Here is a 21,457-nt window from a genome sequence, read left to right on the forward strand (position 1 = left end):
CACTGAGAAAGACGGCTCCGTCGAAGGGATCTCTCTCTCCCCCGACCTGACCCCCGCACAGCACCGAGACTGTCACGAGCTGTTGGGACAATTCACAGATCTGTTCTCCCTCACCCCAGGGGTTACCCAATGGTGTGTCCACGATGTCGACACCGGGGACAGTCAGCCAGTACGACACCGGGCCTACCGGGTCCCCGACCGAGTTAGGGCCTGCATCCAGACGGAGGTCACCAAGATGCTGGCCCTGGGGGTAGTTGAACCCTCCGACAGTCCCTGGGCCAGCCCAGTGGTCCTGGTCCCCAAGGCCGCCGCACCTGGCACCCCGCCAGAACTCCGGTTTTGCATCGACTACCGGGGCCTGAATGCTGTTACGAGAACCGACGCACATCCCATCCCCCGGGCCGATGAACTAATCGACCGCCTGGCGGGTGCCAAGTACCTCAGTGCCTTCGACCTCACCGCCGGGTATTGGCAGATCGGCCTCACCCCTGGCGCCCAGGAGCGCTCCGCCTTCTCCACACCCGACGGCCACTTCCAGTTCAAGGTGATGCCCTTCGGCATGAAAAACGCCCCGGCCACCTTCCAGAGACTAGTGAACAAGGTACTGGCGGGGCTGGAAGAGTTCAGTGCCGCCTACCTAGACGACATTGCGGTCTACAGCCTCCACTGGGCTGAGCACCTGAACCACCTCTGGGAAGTCCTGACCGCCCTTCGCCGGGCCGGGCTAACTGTAAAGGCCAGCAAGTGCCAGATAGGCCAAGGGTCCGTGACCTATCTGGGACACCAAGTGGGGAGCGGCCAAGTGGCTCCCCTCCAACCCAAGATCGACGCCATCCTAGCCTGGGAACCCCCGGTCAACCAAACCGCCGTCCGAGCCTTCCTGGGGCTCACAGGGTACTATCGGCGGTTTATCAAGAACTATGGGAGCATTGTGGGCCCCCTCACAGAACTGACCTCGAAGAACCGGCCCCAAAAAGTGCAGTGGACACCCCCGTGTCAGGTGGCCTTCGAGACCTTGAAAGCAGCCATGTGTACCGCCCCTGTGCTCCAGGCCCCCGACTACAGCCGAGAGTTTGTGGTCCAGACCGATGCCTCGGAGCACGGCATCGGGGCGGTCCTATCACAAATGGACTCCGCCGGAACTGACCATCCTGTGGCCTTCATCAGCCGGCGGCTGCTGGCCCGAGAGCAGCGATGGAGCACCATCGAGAGAGAAGCCTTCGCTGTGGTGTGGGCCCTCAAGAAACTCAGGCCCTACCTCTTCGACACCCACTTCCGGGTGCAGACTGACCACCGGCCCCTAAGGTGGCTGATGCACATGCGTGGCGAAAATCCCAAACTGCTGCGATGGTCCATCTCCCTCCAAGGCATGGATTTCACTGTGGAGCATCGCCCTGGCAGTGACCACGCCAACGCTGACGGCCTGTCCCGATTTTTCCGCCTCGACGAAGAGAGCCCCCAGGAAGATGGGTGACTCTCCCCGCCTTCAGCTGGAGGGGACGTGTGTTGGACACGGCCTCGTGGCGTGGTCCGGCCCCGTCCGCATGGAGGGCCCGGGACGACATCGGCCCTCCATTCACCGGCTATCGACCCCCCTGACACGCACCTCCATGAACCATCGGCGCGAGCAGCCTCCCGGGCCACCTACAGCTCTCCCCCTCCCTGGTACCCCGGCAGGACCTGCTCGACAACGCTGCCAGCCTGGCACCCTGACCAGGCCACCCTTTCCGGCCCGACTCCATCTTGGGTCCCTCACGCCCGGAACACGTGGCCGCAGCCATCCCGGGCCCGACCCCAGCGAAGCCCAGACATCGAGGCACCAGGATCCTCCCAGGTGGTAAAGTGGCCACTCGACCAGACCCCGGAGGAGGAGAGTCTCGATGGGCCTGCCACCGCCCCGGACGCCTGGTATCGATCACTCTCCCGGCTCCCTGGGCGCTGGCTCCGCCCCCCTGCTGGGTATCTGGACACCGTCATCCCGGTCCCTCTGACCCCCAGGCGCGAGGGTCCGGACATCAAAGCCCTCCAGTCCTATATCTGGGCCAGCCCCGGATCAAGACAGCAGTTGTATCTGGAGTCGAAGCCCTGCTGACCTCGTCGCGGCTGATCCTGATCGTAACTCCTGCACCTGGAACTATCTTCGAGGCCCTGCTGACGCTGTCGCGGCCTGTCCAAGCCGAACTATCTTCGAGGCCCTGCTGACGCTGTCGCGGCCTGTCCAAGCTGAACTATCTTCGAGGCCCTGCTGACGCTGTCGCGGCCTGTCCAAGCTGAACTATCTTCGAGGCCCTGCTGACGCTGTCGCGGCCTGTCCAAGCTGAACTATCTTCGAGGCCCTGCTGACGCCGTCGCGGCCTGTCCAAGCTGAACCACCTTCGAGGCCCTGCTGACACTGTCGCGGCCTGTCCAAGCTGAACTATCTTCGAGGCCCTGCTGACGCTGTCGCGGCCTGTCCAAGCTGAACCACCTCCGAGGTCCTGCTGACGCTGTTGCGGCCTGAACCCTTGAACTATCCACGCACCAGTGGGTGCCGAGACTGTCCCGCTACCCCCTTTCCCCCGAGACCACGACATTACGGATCCCTCGATCCTTGCCGCTACCCTGCCAAGAACTTGCTTTGAAAACTTATATAAAGATTCTTGTGAACATCCTTCCTGTGTGGTGTCTATCTGTAAGTAGTGTGATTGCTCTGCTGGTACGATTGTAGGAGAGGAGCCTCGCCAAGGAGGCCTCCCTACGGTGCTCGGCCTATTCCATACAGAGAGGTGGGTCTCGGGGCGGACAGTCAGACACCTTCTGTCTCCCCTGGGGTCGCCTTTCTAACACACTGGTACAGTCGTTGGGCTCTCTGCATTCTCAGGTGGATAAGCCCACTTTTGACATCTGAAGCTGGCAAAGGTCGAAGCAGGTACTTGAAAAGCAAAGAATCACATGTAATAGACTTTCCAGGACAGTGAGCAGTCACCATGTGTTCTTTTCTAATCACAACCCTCAGCGGGTCAGCATCAAAAGAAGCATCACACTTGCGTTTTCGTTTCTGTCTAATAATGACTTGGTCTCCTCTTTTAAACACAGTGCTCCAAGCACAGCGGCATCTATCCGTATATGTATTCATTTTGTGTTTGTGAGATGAATCAGCAGTGCGAAGTTTACAAATGCCAATAGATCTCTCCGTGGTTCATTGCGGCAATTTTGTTCCTATAGTTCTCTCAAACATTAAGGTGGCAGGGCTTTCACCCGTGATAGAATGGGGAGTTGACCTGCATGCACAAAGCATAGACTGAAGAACTCATTGAAGTTCAAGTTTTCCGGTGTAGCGTGCTGAATGATCTTCTTGATGGTGTTCATAAATCTCTCGTCCACACCATTAACCTGTGTCCAGAGAGGTGTACTTTTTGGATGCTTGACATTTAGATGAGGGAGAACATGTTGTTGCAAAAATACTTTCTGGCCTCTCAATGACTCTGTCATTAGTAGTTGACGACAGATCTTCCACGAGGGAAAATAGGAATATTCATCAATAATTTCTAGTAGATGATGTCCATTGTCAAGGGGTCCAAAGAAATTAATTGAAATCTTCTCCCATGCATAAGTTGGGAGATCGGACAAGTTTTACAAATGCAGTGATGTTTTAGATGACTAGCAGCTGCACAAATGACATGGTCTTAAGTATTTTTCAACACTTCCATCAAGACGAGGGATCCACACTCAGTCCTGTAGAGCTCATTTAGTAGCAACAACTCCACAATGTCGCTCATGGGCCAGTTTAATAACTTGATGTCTCAGACTCTCGGGTATGACAATTCGTATGAGATTTCTTAACCCTCGTAAGATGATGCCTTCTACGGTAACTGAAAGTTCTTCCTGCACATTTTCTAATTTCTTGTATTCAAGGTCTTCATGAAGAGGTCAAGTTTTTTTTCCCGCGACTGGGACGCCAACCCCACAGGTGTCAATGGGGAGGCTGTTTTCTCCAAGCAGTCTGCATGCAGCCTACATGGAGAGTGTGCATGACTGGTGTGGTCGGCCAGGACAACTTTTCCCAGTTTAGTAAGTATGAGAACAGACATTTTGTTGTTATTGTCTTTATTCTTTTTTTGCAGTTAGGGTTCTGTGGCAGAACATTGATAACAAAAATAGCATTTGACTTAAATATTGTGGCATAAATATTGTTTACAAAATTTCTCTCCTTTGGGTGCAGAGTTTGTAATATTAACTCTAGAGGTACAGTATTTCTGTAAAGACACAATAGGCCAGATGCAACAAAGGGTTTTGCCCATTCTGTGTCTATGGGAAAATGTGTTAATGCATATGGCCCAATATCTTTATCTGATGATATTCTACCACGATGGCAGAATTATATGCAAGAGGATTGATGATCACAAGGATGGAACAGATGAAGTGTTCATATAAGCATAGGCTTGCTCTTGAGGTTTAGGTGTTAGCACAGGTGTTAATGCAGTAACAGGGAGATACATTTGGTGCTACTAACCGTGGGCGGATAACTCAGCTCCGCCCGTGGAGTGTGCGGAGTTTTGCCTACTCCGCGTTCCACGGAGAACGCGGAGTAGGCAAAGGTCTGCACACTCCGGAGCAGAGTTGGCCCGCCGCCAGCCTCCACCCCCCCCATAAATATATAACTTGAAACTAACTTAAAGCTATTAAAAACACCTACCTTTTAACCGCAGCATCCCCGGGCTGCCCTCCTCTCTTCTTCGCCATTAGAAATACTGCTTAAGAAAACTGTGCATGCGCCCACGCCCGTGCATGCACATTTCTCGTAAGAATAATCATATTAATAAAAGGCATTGTCATTTACAATGCCAATAGCTTAAACTTTCACAAATGCGAGACCTATTGCATTTCCACTGCTTGAAGGCATCGCTGAGTTGCTCCCTTCTGTCTCCCATGGCCCCTGAAGAGTTCCCCATTGGCTGGGAGTTAAAAAAACAAGCCAGTGGTCACAACTGTGCATGAGAGACCTTCCTGCCCTGTGCATGAGAGACCTTCCTGCCCTCCTGCATTAAGAGAAACTCATTAAAGAAAATAAGAGCTTACTAAATATTAAAGAAAACGTACTGTGTAACATCTGAAGTAAAAGGGCCAGTCCTCATGGGAGGTTACAAATAAAGACAAAGAGGTGCTAAGGAGGGACTAACAAGCCTAATAGCGAATCAGAAACCAGAATTTATGAAAGACAATGACACAAGCCAATGACAAAATGGGTGGAGAGTGGGCGGGGCTTCAAGTCCGTACTCCAATACAGCATGGCTCGCAGAGCAGCGCATGTTCTGCCCAGGCTCGACCTAAAAATGGACTGCATTAAAAAAAGTTTACTTTACTGAAATGAAATCATAGACTTTGTGGTTTTCCTGAACCCAGCAGGCCACCATCTCTGTGATGGTAACCAACCGTAGTGAGTTGCAATTTTCAACCTACCTTAATAATATTAATTAGGTGGGTTGGATTGTGACCCACTACACTATAGACTTTTAAGAAATTAATTATTAGTGCATAGTTCAGTTCACAAAAATCTTTACTAGTCACTATTTGCACTCAGTATTGTGCAACCAAATTTTTGTATATCTGGCACTCTGTTAGAATATTACTTCTATTTCTTATCTATAATCTCCTTCTTATCTCTTTTTGTTCTTCAACTTTTGTGTCTGTTTGTCTTTGTCTGTCATTGAAGATTTATTTTCAGTATTCCTTTAAATAGTATCATTCTTATCAATTACTTTTCTAGGAAACAATTTAATGTAATACTGTTCTTGATGATAAGTGGTTGTAATTTTTATTAGTATCTTTTGTGGAAAAAAGTCTGTAAAGATTTTAAAAAAATATATAAGCAATCTGCCACCATTTTGTAAAACACAGCAGTTTCGGCCCAGAATAGACAGTATCAATTTTGTTGGCTAGATAAACTTACACATGAGTAAATCTACAAGTTTAAAAGGTAAGGTATATATAGCCATGATGGTGGGAGCACGGTGAAGTATATGGGCTAGAAAGACAGGCAGGTGAGATGTAAACTAAGCAGAGAAATGCAGAGAGAGTTATGGTACAGTTTGGGGTAAGGTAGTGAGAGAGAAGAGAGGTAAGATGCAAAGGCAGGTGCTGAGTTTTAAGGAGGGATGAGATTGTGAAAGGAAAGTAGACGGAAGTGAGGTAGAGAGATGTATATTTGAAAAATAGGGGTGAGGCAGAAACAAGTGAGGTAGAGAGAGTTGAGGTAGGATGTAGATACGTAGCGATGTAGACATATCTAAAGAGGGAAGAAAAGGTGAGGTGAAGTAATGAGAGATCAATGAAAGAGAAAGACGGGTGAGGACGAAAAGTTAACGGTGCTATTGAGAGATGATATATATGATATAGAGTCATCAAAAGAGGAGCCCCTTAGAGAAGTGAGGTAAAGAGAGGAACAGCCAATTAGTGTTGGTGAGGTAGAGAGAAGTGAGGCGTAAAACACATAGAGGTGGAGAAAGAGAGAGAGAGAGAAAGAGAGAGAGATGTACCTGTAAATTAGTGAAAGGTGAGGTAGAAGGAGAGAGGAGAGGTAGAGAAGGAGAGAAGCAATGTACACAAAGTGAGATTATGAGTGTTAGACCTGTCCCTTTTTGCAGGTTTATCCCCAACCGTTTTGTATTTTGCCTCCTATTTTTCTGACCCTGTTTTTTTGGGCCTAAGGACTGTGGGCACTTTACCACTGCTGATCAATACTCAATGCTAAAGGGCACTAAAAGTCCCTAGTATAGTGCACATTGTGTGCCACGGCCTGCAAATCAAATGCTACTTGTGGGCTTGCAGCACTGGTTGTGCCACCCACATAAGTAGCCCTGAAAATGTGTCTCAGACCTACCACTGTAGTGTCTGCGCCCATAGTTATAAACTGCCATGTTGTCCTGGCAAATGCACCCACTTGCCACGCCAAAACCTTCCCTTTTCCTACATGTAAGGCACACCTAAGGTAGACCCAGGTACCCCCATGGGCAGGGTGCAGTGTATGTAAAAGGTAGGAAATGTACTGGTGTGTGTGGCATGTCCTGATAGTGAAATACTGCGTATGTATATTTTTAGCCATAAGTAGTATATGTTTGTACAAAGAAATGCACATACCTAAATATATAAATATAATCAAATTATACATGTGTACATGCACAGGCATATGCTGTATAAGATAGTTATCGGTGGATCTTATGTTTGGAGGTAATGATTTCTAAAATTTGGCTGCTTGAACAGAGAAAGATGTACCACCCATGTGTTTTTTCTTGTAAGTTGGGGTTTCGAGACGGGGAGCCAATTTGAAGTGGAGGTTCCTTTGTTGTATTTATTTGTTGATTTTAGTCCTGAGGAAAAGTGGTCCTGTTCCATGTAATGCTTTGTGGGTGATATAAAGCAACTTGAAGGTGGGACTTCTGGCAAACGGTAACCAAAGTAGAGCCCTCAATGCGGACTTGTGGCTTTACATTTAGGAGTAATCTGGCAGCAGAGTTCTGAATCCGTCATAGTCTTTTCAAAGTTAATAATGAGGATCTGTGATAGAGGCCATTGGCGTAATCAAGTTTGTAAAGTACTAGAGAGATAGTAGCTTGGACCTGGTGTTGAAATCCTAGGTGGGGGAAGACGCGTCACAGAGTGTTCATTGTAATGAAGATTTATATTGCTAATTAGGTCACTTCGGCATTCATTAATAACTTGGAGTTCATGGTAATTCCAAGGTTTCTTACTTTCTTGAATACTTTTGGAGATCTACCTAGATCGTCAGGCCAAGCTCAAAGTGGGTCTTAATTTTGTCAATTGCCACATGTGAGTATTTCAGTTCTGGATGCATTCAATTTGAGATAGATCCAAGTGATCCACTGATCAACAGCTTGGAGGCGATATCTTTGGGGCATTTCAGTTTACGAAGAATGTGTGTGTCATCTGTCCAGGTATAGGATGTGAGCTGAACTCATTGGTCATTGCTAGTCATGACTTCATGTAGGTGTTGAAAAGCATGGGTGAGATGATAGCGCCTTTGAGGGACTCCTGCTTTTATAAGGTATGGCATGGATGAGAAAGGGGGAGTATGGATGACATTAGTTCTGTTTTGAAGGTAGGATGTGATCCAGTTGAGAGCAGTCCCCTCTATGTTGGTTTCGTGTGGTCTTTGGATTAGAGTGTCATGATGAACTGTGACAAAGGCAGCTAAAAGGTCCAAGAGAAGGTGTGCAGTTACCCCATTCCAGTCTACTGTGTTTTTGAGGTCATCCGAGATGGCGACGAGGGCAGATTCTGTGTCTCTTCCTAGATGGAATCCTGTTTAAAAGTCAGAAAGTATGGAGTTATCTTCAATGAATTGTGTCATCTTGGCAAAGGGACTCCGAAAGCAAGACCGTCTGTGCCCATCCGTGCCCAGAAAGCGACATGCTGTCGGTCTCTCCCATGAACTGGTAAGGTGTATTCTTTATAGTAAAGAAGCCTTCCTAAACCTGAAGATGCCTAAATGTGTCTACTTCTCCTCTTGTGCCAGAGATGACTCATTCCGTTTATATGCTCTAACTGTGGCTTCAAAGTACTTTGACACTCTAGATCTTATTTTATGGGATTTTGGACCTCAAGCAATCTTAGGACCCCGAAATTAAATGTGCTTACTGATAGGACTTTAAATGCATGCCTAATTAATGCCATATCACTCCCTAAACACAAAATTGAAATTTGGAATATTTTACATGGCAGCATTTGAGGTATGATTTTCCTCATCGAAACTTGGCTTAGGCCTAGCTCTGGCCCTGACCTTGAACAAGCCATTGCAGATGACTGACTACTCAATTTCAAATCTAGACAGTGTAATCACAGATGATGGGTGGGTGGCCATCATACACTGCTCCAAGTTTATTTGCTCTAGTCAGCATCAAGATATATCTAACAGCGCGGAGGCACTCACTTTTACCCGTAAAATTTCCAATCATTTTCCCAGCTCTGGAGTGCTTATCTACCATCCTCCTAAATCTGATTTTGTCAGAAATCTATCCTTATCCAGTATTATGGGTGTCTTTCATAGATTCACATGCCTGAATCATTCCCCGTCGTCAAGATGGGAGCCCCGGTAATATAAAAGTAATGTCCTATAGACATACATAGAGAAAAATAGGCCTAAGGGCCTTGCCTTAGTAGCCTATCTATGTCCTTTTGTAAAAAGGACCAAATTCATAAAGGTAACCAATCAGCTACCACCTCCCTCTAGAACCTTCCTGCCAGGAGCCTCAGTCTCTCAGATTTTCTACCGCACGTTGTGCTAGGGAGTCCCCACCTGAGCTCTCCTCAGGTTTCTTCAATTTCTCTCCTTTTCTTCAAAAAACTTGGATTATACCTCAACTATGGCTGAACAACAGAAAAAAGGACTCTTTAGAGCCTGTTCTTCTTGTGGCAAGAAGAGACTGCACGTCGACGACAAGCATGAGACTTGCCTCTACTGCCTCTACCCTGACCATACAGCAAAAGACTGCAGGGTATGTAGAACTTTCTCTAACAAAACACTTAAGGACAGAGAAGGAAGACTGCTCCTCTGGTTAAACAGATTAAAAACCAGAGATGATGATGTACTCTCCTCGGAGGGTAGTGAAATGGCTTCAGTTTCTTCGAAACTGTCCTTGAAAAGGCCGAGGGAGGCTTCCCCTGGCCATTCAGACGTCCCTCACAAAAAGACTGCCTCAAAGTCTTCTGAGGCAAAATCTGACACGTCTGTGAAGGATGCTGCAACCTTCAGAAAGCCATCGCAGTCCTCGTCGACTACTTCCACGACGTTCTCTTCAAGAAAAACGAACTATGTCTCCACATCGACGACGACAGTTTCGACGACGGTGGCATCGTCAGCCTTAACTTCAACGACGACGACCACCCACTCGTCGACGATGGGTAAGCCAATATCGTCAATTGTACTTATTAAGAAACAGCAGTCGTTTGTCAAAACTCCGTCGTCATCACCGTCGACGTCGACAAAAACATCGTCGACGAGAATTCAGTTGACGCCAACCGCATCGTCGACGAAGACACCGACGACGGTAGGAGCACCGTCGACGACAAATGCACTGTCGTCAGCTACTACGCCGCCGACGACGAAGGTACCGTCGACGGCCACATCGACGACGAAAGTACAGTCGACGGCCACGTCGACGAAGACGAAAGCACCGTCGACAGCCACGTCGACGAAGACATCGTCCACGGTCGCACCGTCGACGCCCGCTCCGTCGACAACAGCTTCATCGGCGACGGGACAGTCGACGCTTGAAAAACGATCGACGTCGATACCGTCGACGACACCAACGACGACCTCGACGACGACATCGTCGACGCCATGGAAAAAAGCAGAGTTAGTTCCAACAAAAAAGGTCACAAAACTCCCTATTACGCCCAATTTAACATCACCCAGTAGGGTTCAAACACTGCTCCCTTCTCGCATACTGCAAGATGACGAATCGGATGATGAGCAATTCGAACAAGCTACTAGTCCGTCAGATCTCCATGTCAAATGCCAGAGTACTGACGATGACGGAGATGATGTTATTTTTACAGAGGAAACTGTTCAGGCTCAAGTAAATACTCGAGTCACTCCAATGATCGTCTTGCCGGCTGAGATAGTCAATGATCTTCAATTCTTGATCACAGACTACAAAAAACGGTTCCCAGAGTCGTCAGCGACCCCTTCAAAAGACAACTTTCAGGAATCTTCAATGCCGCGCAGCTCACCAAGGACAAGACCAACGCCTTTGGTTATTCCTCAAGATAGATAGTGAACAGGTTCACAACATCCAATCCTCTGATGAGGACGACGAACCTCCTGAAGAAGGTGAGGTTAGAGATGACCTCTCTCAAAACAGAGATGACGAAGATTATGTTGCCCATTCTCCGGCCACACCGGAACCCAGCACATCAGACTCTCCACCAGTAGATATCGGTGGATTCCACAATTTAATAGAGAGAGCTGCCACTAGATTTCACATGACAATGGAAACAAAAGTAACGGATTGTTTCTTATATGACTTCAAGGATCCTATAAAGAAAGAGGCAAGGCCCATTCCCATAATAGATCACATCTGGGAACAGGGTCTACAGCTCATGCAAACACCTGCATCCGTTTCGATAGTGGTACCTAGACTTGATAAAAAGTATAGGGCTCCGTCAACGGCAGCCACTTGCTTTAATTCACATCCTAAACCAGATTCGGTCGTCACTCAAGCCGCCCAGAAGAACTCCAGAAACCCATCCTCGCCACTGTCAGCACCACCAGACAAGGAGGGCAGGAAATTAGATGGCATAGGCAAACGCTTCTCCACAACGTCAGCCATGACGGTCAAAGTGGCCAACGCCATTGCTCTGCTAGGCAGATACAATAGGCAACTATGGGAAGACATCGCTCCATATCTAACGCATGTACCTGACAACTTGAAGGATGAGGTCCAGGCACTCCTTCATGAAGGTCAAATGTCAGCATCGGAAATCATAGATGCAGCTGTCGATGTCGCCATGACAGGCTTCAGACAGCTGGCAGGTGCCGCAGTCCTGCGCAGACAAGGATGGCTCAAGGCGACATCCTTCAGACAAGAGGTCCAAACCAAAGTTGTCCCCAAGGCCGCCGCACCTGGCACCCCGCCAGAACTCCGGTTTTGCGTCGACTACCGGGGGCTGAATGCTGTTACGAGAACCGACGCACATCCCATCCCCCGGGCCGATGAACTAATCGACCGCCTGGCGGGTGCCAAGTACCTCAGTGCCTTCGACCTCACCGCCGGGTATTGGCAGATCGGCCTCACCCCTGGCGCCCAGGAGCGCTCCGCCTTCTCCACACCCGACGGACACTTCCAGTTCAAGGTGATGCCCTTCGGCATGAAAAACACCCCGGCCACCTTCCAGAGACTAGTGAACAAGGTACTGGCGGGGCTGGAAGAGTTCAGTGCCGCCTACCTAGACGACATTGCGGTCTACAGCCTCCACTGGGCTGAGCACCTGAACCACCTCTGGGAAGTCCTGACCGCCCTTCGCCGGGCCGGGCTAACTGTAAAGGCCAGCAAGTGCCAGCTAGGCCAAGGGTCCGTGATCTATCTGGGACACCAAGTGGGGAGCGGCCAAGTGGCTCCCCTCCAACCCAAGATCGACGCCATCCTAGCCTGGGAACCCCCGGTCAACCAAACCGCCGTCCGAGCCTTCCTGGGGCTCACAGGGTACTATCGGCGGTTTATCAAGAACTATGGGAGCATTGTGGGCCCCCTCACAGAACTGACCTCGAAGAACCGGCCCCAAAAAGTGCAGTGGACACCCCCGTGTCAGGTGGCCTTCGAGACCTTGAAAGCAGCCATGTGTACCGCCCCTGTGCTCCAGGCCCCCGACTACAGCCGAGAGTTTGTGGTCCAGACCGATGCCTCGGAGCACGGCATCGGGGCGGTCCTATCACAAATGGACTCCGCGGGAACTGACCATCCTGTGGCCTTCATCAGCCGGCGGCTGCTGGCCCGAGAGCAGCGATGGAGCACCATCGAGAGAGAAGCCTTCGCTGTGGTGTGGGCCCTCAAGAAACTCAGGCCCTACCTCTTCGGCACCCACTTCCGGGTGCAGACTGACCACCGGCCCCTAAGGTGGCTGATGCACATGCGTGGCGAAAATCCCAAACTGCTGCGATGGTCCATCTCCCTCCAAGGCATGGATTTCACTGTGGAGCATCGCCCTGGCAGTGACCACGCCAACGCTGACGGCCTGTCCCGATTTTTCCGCCTCGACGAAGAGAGCCCCCAGGAAGATGGGTGACTCTCCCCGCCTTCAGCTGGAGGGGACGTGTGTTGGACACGGCCTCGTGGCGTGGTCCGGCCCCGTCCGCATGGAGGGCCCGGGACGACATCGGCCCTCCATTCACCGGCTATCGACCCCCCTGACACGCACCTCCATGAACCATCGGCGCGAGCAGCCTCCCGGGCCACCTACAGCTCTCCCCCTCCCTGGTACCCCGGCAGGACCTGCTCGACAACGCTGCCAGCCTGGCACCCTGACCAGGCCACCCTTTCCGGCCCGACTCCATCTTGGGTCCCTCACGCCCGGAACACGTGGCCGCAGCCATCCCGGGCCCGACCCCAGCGAAGCCCAGACATCGAGGCACCAGGATCCTCCCAGGTGGTAAAGTGGCCACTCGACCAGACCCCGGAGGAGGAGAGTCTCGATGGGCCTGCCACCGCCCCGGACGCCTGGTATCGATCACTCTCCCGGCTCCCTGGGCGCTGGCTCCGCCCCCCTGCTGGGTGTCTGGACACCGTCATCCCGGTCCCTCTGACCCCCAGGCGCGAGGGTCCGGACATCAAAGCCCTCCAGTCCTATATCTGGGCCAGCCCCGGATCAAGACAGCAGTTGTATCTGGAGTCGAAGCCCTGCTGACCTCGTCGCGGCTGATCCTGATCGTAACTCCTGCACCTGGAACTATCTTCGAGGCCCTGCTGACGCTGTCGCGGCCTGTCCAAGCCGAACTATCTTCGAGGCCCTGCTGACGCTGTCGCGGCCTGTCCAAGCTGAACTATCTTCGAGGCCCTGCTGACGCTGTCGCGGCCTGTCCAAGCTGAACTATCTTCGAGGCCCTGCTGACGCTGTCGCGGCCTGTCCAAGCTGAACTATCTTCGAGGCCCTGCTGACGCTGTCGCGGCCTGTCCAAGCTGAACTATCTTCGAGGCCCTGCTGACGCCGTCGCGGCCTGTCCAAGCTGAACCACCTTCGAGGCCCTGCTGACACTGTCGCGGCCTGTCCAAGCTGAACTATCTTCGAGGCCCTGCTGACGCTGTCGCGGCCTGTCCAAGCTGAACCACCTCTGAGGTCCTGCTGACGCTGTTGCGGCCTGAACCCTTGAACTATCCACGCACCAGTGGGTGCCGAGACTGTCCCGCTACCCCCTTTCCCCCGAGACCACGACATTACGGATCCCTCGATCCTTGCCGCTACCCTGCCAAGAACTTGCTTTGAAAACTTATATAAAGATTCTTGTGAACATCCTTCCTGTGTGGTGTCTATCTGTAAGTAGTGTGATTGCTCTGCTGGTACGATTGTAGGAGAGGAGCCTCGCCAAGGAGGCCTCCCTACGGTGCTCGGCCTATTCCATACAGAGAGGTGGGTCTCGGGGCGGACAGTCAGACACCTTCTGTCTCCCCTGGGGTCGCCTTTCTAACACACTGGTACAGTCGTTGGGCTCTCTGCATTCTCAGGTGGATAAGCCCACTTTTGACATCTGAAGCTGGCAAAGGTCGAAGCAGGTACTTGAAAAGCAAAGAATCACATGTAATAGACTTTCCAGGACAGTGAGCAGTCACCATGTGTTCTTTTCTAATCACAACCCTCAGCGGGTCAGCATCAAAAGAAGCATCACACTTGCGTTTTCGTTTCTGTCTAATAATGACTTGGTCTCCTCTTTTAAACACAGTGCTCCAAGCACAGCGGCATCTATCCGTATATGTATTCATTTTGTGTTTGTGAGATGAATCAGCAGTGCGAAGTTTACAAATGCCAATAGATCTCTCAGTGGTTCATTGCGGCAATTTTGTTCCTATAGTTCTCTCAAACATTAAGGTGGCAGGGCTTTCACCCGTGATAGAATGGGGAGTTGACCTGCATGCACAAAGCATAGACTGAAGAACTCATTGAAGTTCAAGTTTTCCGGTGTAGCGTGCTGAATGATCTTCTTGATGGTGTTCATAAATCTCTCGTCCACACCATTAACCTGTGTCCAGAGAGGTGTACTTTTTGGATGCTTGACATTTAGATGAGGGAGAACATGTTGTTGCAAAAATACTTTCTGGCCTCTCAATGACTCTGTCATTAGTAGTTGACGACAGATCTTCCACGAGGGAAAATAGGAATATTCATCAATAATTTCTAGTAGATGATGTCCATTGTCAAGGGGTCCAAAGAAATTAATTGAAATCTTCTCCCATGCATAAGTTGGGAGATCGGACAAGTTTTACAAATGCAGTGATGTTTTAGATGACTAGCAGCTGCACAAATGACATGGTCTTAAGTATTTTTCAACACTTCCATCAAGACGAGGGATCCACACTCAGTCCTGTAGAGCTCATTTAGTAGCAACAACTCCACAATGTCGCTCATGGGCCAGTTTAATAACTTGATGTCTCAGACTCTCGGGTATGACAATTCGTATGAGATTTCTTAACCCTCGTAAGATGATGCCTTCTACGGTAACTGAAAGTTCTTCCTGCACATTTTCTAATTTCTTGTATTCAAGGTCTTCATGAAGAGGTCAAGTTTTTTTTCCCGCGACTGGGACGCCAACCCCACAGGTGTCAATGGGGAGGCTGTTTTCTCCAAGCAGTCTGCATGCAGCCTACATGGAGAGTGTGCATGACTGGTGTGGTCGGCCAGGACAACTTTTCCCAGTTTAGTAAGTATGAGAACAGACATTTTGTTGTTATTGTCTTTATTCTTTTTTTGCAGTTAGGGTTCTGTGGCAGAACATTGATAACAAAAATAGCATTTGACTTAAATATTGTGGCATAAATATTGTTTACAAAATTTCTCTCCTTTGGGTGCAGAGTTTGTAATATTAACTCTAGAGGTACAGTATTTCTGTAAAGACACAATAGGCCAGATGCAACAAAGGGTTTTGCCCATTCTGTGTCTATGGGAAAATGTGTTAATGCATATGGCCCAATATCTTTATCTGATGATATTCTACCACGATGGCAGAATTATATGCAAGAGGATTGATGATCACAAGGATGGAACAGATGAAGTGTTCATATAAGCATAGGCTTGCTCTTGAGGTTTAGGTGTTAGCACAGGTGTTAATGCAGTAACAGGGAGATACATTTGGTGCTACTAACCGTGGGCGGATAACTCAGCTCCGCCCGTGGAGTGTGCGGAGTTTTGCCTACTCCGCGTTCCACGGAGAACGCGGAGTAGGCAAAGGTCTGCACACTCCGGAGCAGAGTTGGCCCGCCGCCAGCCTCCACCCCCCCCATAAATATATAACTTGAAACTAACTTAAAGCTATTAAAAACACCTACCTTTTAACCGCAGCATCCCCGGGCTGCCCTCCTCTCTTCTTCGCCATTAGAAATACTGCTTAAGAAAACTGTGCATGCGCCCACGCCCGTGCATGCACATTTCTCGTAAGAATAATCATATTAATAAAAGGCATTGTCATTTACAATGCCAATAGCTTAAACTTTCACAAATGCGAGACCTATTGCATTTCCACTGCTTGAAGGCATCGCTGAGTTGCTCCCTTCTGTCTCCCATGGCCCCTGAAGAGTTCCCCATTGGCTGGGAGTTAAAAAAACAAGCCAGTGGTCACAACTGTGCATGAGAGACCTTCCTGCCCTGTGCATGAGAGACCTTCCTGCCCTCCTGCATTAAGAGAAACTCATTAAAGAAAATAAGAGCTTACTAAATATTAAAGAAAACGTACTGTGTAACATCTGAAGTAAAAGGGCCAGTCCTCATGGGAGGTTACAAATAAAGACAAAGAGGTGCTAAGGAGGGACTAACAAGCCTAATAGCGAATCAGAAACCAGAATTTATGAAAGACAATGACACAAGCCAATGACAAAATGGGTGGAGAGTGGGCGGGGCTTCAAGTCCGTACTCCAATACAGCATGGCTCGCAGAGCAGCGCATGTTCTGCCCAGGCTCGACCTAAAAATGGACTGCATTAAAAAAAGTTTACTTTACTGAAATGAAATCATAGACTTTGTGGTTTTCCTGAACCCAGCAGGCCACCATCTCTGTGATGGTAACCAACCGTAGTGAGTTGCAATTTTCAACCTACCTTAATAATATTAATTAGGTGGGTTGGATTGTGACCCACTACACTATAGACTTTTAAGAAATTAATTATTAGTGCATAGTTCAGTTCACAAAAATCTTTACTAGTCACTATTTGCACTCAGTATTGTGCAACCAAATTTTTGTATATCTGGCACTCTGTTAGAATATTACTTCTATTTCTTATCTATAATCTCCTTCTTATCTCTTTTTGTTCTTCAACTTTTGTGTCTGTTTGTCTTTGTCTGTCATTGAAGATTTATTTTCAGTATTCCTTTAAATAGTATCATTCTTATCAATTACTTTTCTAGGAAACAATTTAATGTAATACTGTTCTTGATGATAAGTGGTTGTAATTTTTATTAGTATCTTTTGTGGAAAAAAATCTGTAAAGATTTAAAAAAAATATATAAGCAATCTGCCACCATTTTGTAAAACACAGCAGTTTCGGCCCAGAATAGACAGTATCAATTTGTTGGCTAGATAAACTTACACATGAGTAAATCTACAAGTTTAAAAGGTAAGGTATATATAGCCATGATGGTGGGAGCACGGTGAAGTATATGGGCTAGAAAGACAGGCAGGTGAGATGTAAACTAAGCAGAGAAATGCAGAGAGAGTTATGGTACAGTTTGGGGTAAGGTAGTGAGAGAGAAGAGAGGTAAGATGCAAAGGCAGGTGCTGAGTTTTAAGGAGGGATGAGATTGTAAAAGGAAAGTAGACGGAAGTGAGGTAGAGAGATGTATATTTGAAAAATAGGGGTGAGGCAGAAACAAGTGAGGTAGAGAGAGTTGAGGTAGGATGTAGATACGTAGCGATGTAGACATATCTAAAGAGGGAAGAAAAGGTGAGGTGAAGTAATGAGAGATCAATGAAAGAGAAAGACGGGTGAGGACGAAAAGTTAACGGTGCTATTGAGAGATGATATATATGATATAGAGTCATCAAAAGAGGAGCCCCTTAGAGAAGTGAGGTAAAGAGAGGAACAGCCAATTAGTGTTGGTGAGGTAGAGAGAAGTGAGGCGTAAAACACATAGAGGTGGAGAAAGAGAGAGAGAGAGAAAGAGAGAGAGATGTACCTGTAAATTAGTGAAAGGTGAGGTAGAAGGAGAGAGGAGAGGTAGAGAAGGAGAGAAGCAATGTACACAAAGGGAGATTATGAGTGTTAGACCTGTCCCTTTTTGCAGGTTTATCCCCAAACGTTTTGTATTTTGCCTCCTATTTTTCTGACCCTGTTTTTTTGGGCTATAGGACTCTGGGCACTTTACCACTGCTGATCAATACTCAATGCTAAAGGGCACTAAAAGTCCCTAGTATAGTGCACATTGTGTGCCACGGCCTGCAAATAAAATGCTACTTGTGGGCTTGCAGCACTGGTTGTGCCACCCACATAAGTAGCCCTGAAAATGTATCTCAGACCTACCACTGTAGTGTCTGCGCCCATAGTTTTAAACTGCCATGTTGTCCTGGCAAATGCACCCACTTGCCACGCCAAAACCTTCCCTTTTCCTACATGTAAGGCACCCCTAAGGTAGACCCAGGTACCCCCATGGGCAGGGTGCAGTGTATGTAAAAGGTAGGAAATGTACTGGTGTGTGTGGCATGTCCTGATAGTGAAATACTGCGTATGTATATTTTTAGCCATAAGTAGTATATGTTTGTACAAAGAAATGCACATACCTAAATATATAAATATAATCAAATTATACATGTGTACATGCACAGGCATATGCTGTATAAGATAGTTATCGGTGGATCTTATGTTTGGAGGTAATGATTTCTAAAATTTGGCTGCTTGAACAGAGAAAGATGTACCACCCATGTGTTTTTTCTTGTAAGTTGGGGTTTCGAGACGGGGAGCCAATTTGAAGTGGAGGTTCCTTTGTTGTATTTATTTGTTGATTTTAGTCCTGATGAAAAGTGGTCCTGTTCCATGTAATGCTTTATGGGTGATATAAAGCAACTTGAAGGTGGGACTTCTGGTAAACGGTAACCAAAGTAGAGCCCTCAATGCGGACTTGTGGCTTTACATTTAGGAGTAATCTGGCAGCAGAGTTCTGAATCCGTCATAGTCTTTTCATAGTTAATAATGAGGATCTGTGATAGAGTACAATATTTACAACAATGATTAGCGATATGCACTCCTTTGTTAGAACAGTTTTACTTCAATATCAACAAATTATATTGTCTGGTGCTAACCCATATCTTGACTAGCTCCTAGTCAAGTCGATAATAATTGGTAAATCACAGAAACCTGTGTTATGGGAAGCACTGTTCACTTATTCACAATAACGTGATTTGTTTTTTCTGTTAATCATCCATACATTCAATTCAACTTAAACATCATAAATTAAACAGATTCTATTTCATCACAAGTTCAGAATTTTCATATGTCCACAGTCTTTTTGATCAAACTGAAAGCCTAAACAAATTCAAAATTAAATGCTCAACAAAAGATGATCGTATTTCCTTTCTCCAAGGACGATTTTATTCTAACACTGGGTTGTGAGCACGTTTTCTGGTTTAATTTAGAAGGTTGCAGGTGAACTTTTGTGAGCATGAATTTTCAAATACACACTAGATGTTTGAATTACATCAGGAGATTCTCTGGTTGTTGTTTATAAATCATTTTGAAATTAATGTATGCGCAATTGTAAATAGTGTATGTATTGGATATATACATGACACAATTTTTGGTAATTTTGTGTAATCTTTGTTATTTATAGTACATTCCCCTGACGAAGGTGCATACCGAAATGCATTGGGATATGTCAGCATTCGTTGAATTATGGAGATTTGTTTGAAAAACACAGTTTGTCGCACTCATTGATGAATGAGAAGAATAAAATCGTCCTTGGAGAAAGGAAATACGATCATCTTTTGTTGAGCATTTAATTTTGAATTTGTTTAGGCTTTCAGTTTGATCAAAAAGACTGTGGACATATGAAAATTCTGAACTTGTGATGAAATAGAATCTGTTTAATTTATGATGTTTAAGTTGAATTGAATGTATGGATGATTAACAGAAAAAACAAATCACGTTATTGTGAATAAGTGAACAGTGCTTCCCATAACACAGGTTTCTGTGATTTACCGATCTGTGATAGAGGCCATTGGCGTAATCAAGTTTGTAAAGTACTAGAGAGATAGTAGCTTGGACCTGGTGTTGAAATCCTAGGTGGGGGAAGACGCGTCACAGAGTGTTCATTGTAATGAAGATTTATATTGCTAATTAGGTCACTTCGGCATTCATTAATAACTTGGAGTCATGGTAATTCCAAGGTTTCTTACTTTCTTGGATACTTTTGGAGATCTACCTAGATCGTCAGGCCAAGCTCAAAGTGGGTCTTAATTTTGTCAATTGCCACATGTGAGTATTTCAGTTCTGGATGCATTCAATTTGAGATAGCTCCAAGTGATCCACTGATCAACAGCTTGGAGGCGATATCTTTGGGGCATTTCAGTTTACAAAGAATGTGTGTGTCATCTGTCCAGGTATAGGATGTGAGCTGAAACTCATTGGTCATTGCTAGTCATGACTTCATGTAGGTGTTGAAAAGCAGGGGTGAGATGATAGCGCCTTTGAGGGACTCCTGCTTTTATAAGGTATGGCATGGATGAGAAAGGGGGAGTATGGATGACATTAGTTCTGTTTTGAAGGTAGGATGTGATCCAGTTGAGAGCAGTCCCCTCTATGTTGGTTTCGTGTGGTCTTTGGATTAGAGTGTCATGATGAACTGTGACAAAGGCAGCTAAAAGGTCCAAGAGAAGGTGTGCAGTTACCCCATTCCAGTCTACTGTGTTTTTGAGGTCATCCGAGATGGCGACGAGGGCAGATTCTGTGTCTCTTCCTAGATGGAATCCTGTTTAAAAGTCAGAAAGTATGGAGTTATCTTCAATGAATTGTGTCATCTTGGCAAAGGGACTCCGAAAGCAAGACCGTCTGTGCCCATCCGTGCCCAGAAAGCGACATGCTGTTGGTCTCTCCCATGAACTGGTAAGGTGTATTCTTTATAGTAAAGAAGCCTTCCTAAACCTGAAGATGCCTAAATGTGTCTACTTCTCCTCTTGTGCCAGAGATGACTCATTCCGTTTATATGCTCTAACTGTGGCTTCAAAGTACTTTGACACTCTAGATCTTATTTTATGGGATTTTGGACCTCAAGCAATCTTAGGACCCCGAAATTAAATGTGCTTACTGATAGGACTTTAAATGCATGCCTAATTAATGCCATATCACTCCCTAAACACAAAATTGAAATTTGGAATATTTTACATGGCAGCATTTGAGGTATGATTTTCCTCATCGAAACTTGGCTTAGGCCTAGCTCTGGCCTGACCTTGAACAAGCCATTGCAGATGACTGACTACTCAATTTCTAATCTAGACAGTGTAAGCACAGATGATGGGTGGGTGGCCATCATACACTGCTCCAAGTTTATTTGCTCTAGTCAGCATCAAGATATATCTAACAGCGCGGAGGCACTCACTTTTACCCGTAAAATTTCCAATCATTTTCCCAGCTCTGGAGTGCTTATCTACCATCCTCCTAAATCTGATTTTGTCAGAAATCTATCCATCTTCTGCCATCATGCCAACTTATCTTCAACATGCTAACTTTCTGTTGCTGGACGACTGCAAACTACATGTGGATGATCCACATTTTAAA

The sequence above is a fragment of the Lissotriton helveticus genome, chromosome 5_1 (assembly GCF_964261635.1).
Source record: "Lissotriton helveticus chromosome 5_1, aLisHel1.1, whole genome shotgun sequence".
Lineage (NCBI taxonomy): Eukaryota > Metazoa > Chordata > Amphibia > Caudata > Salamandridae > Lissotriton > Lissotriton helveticus.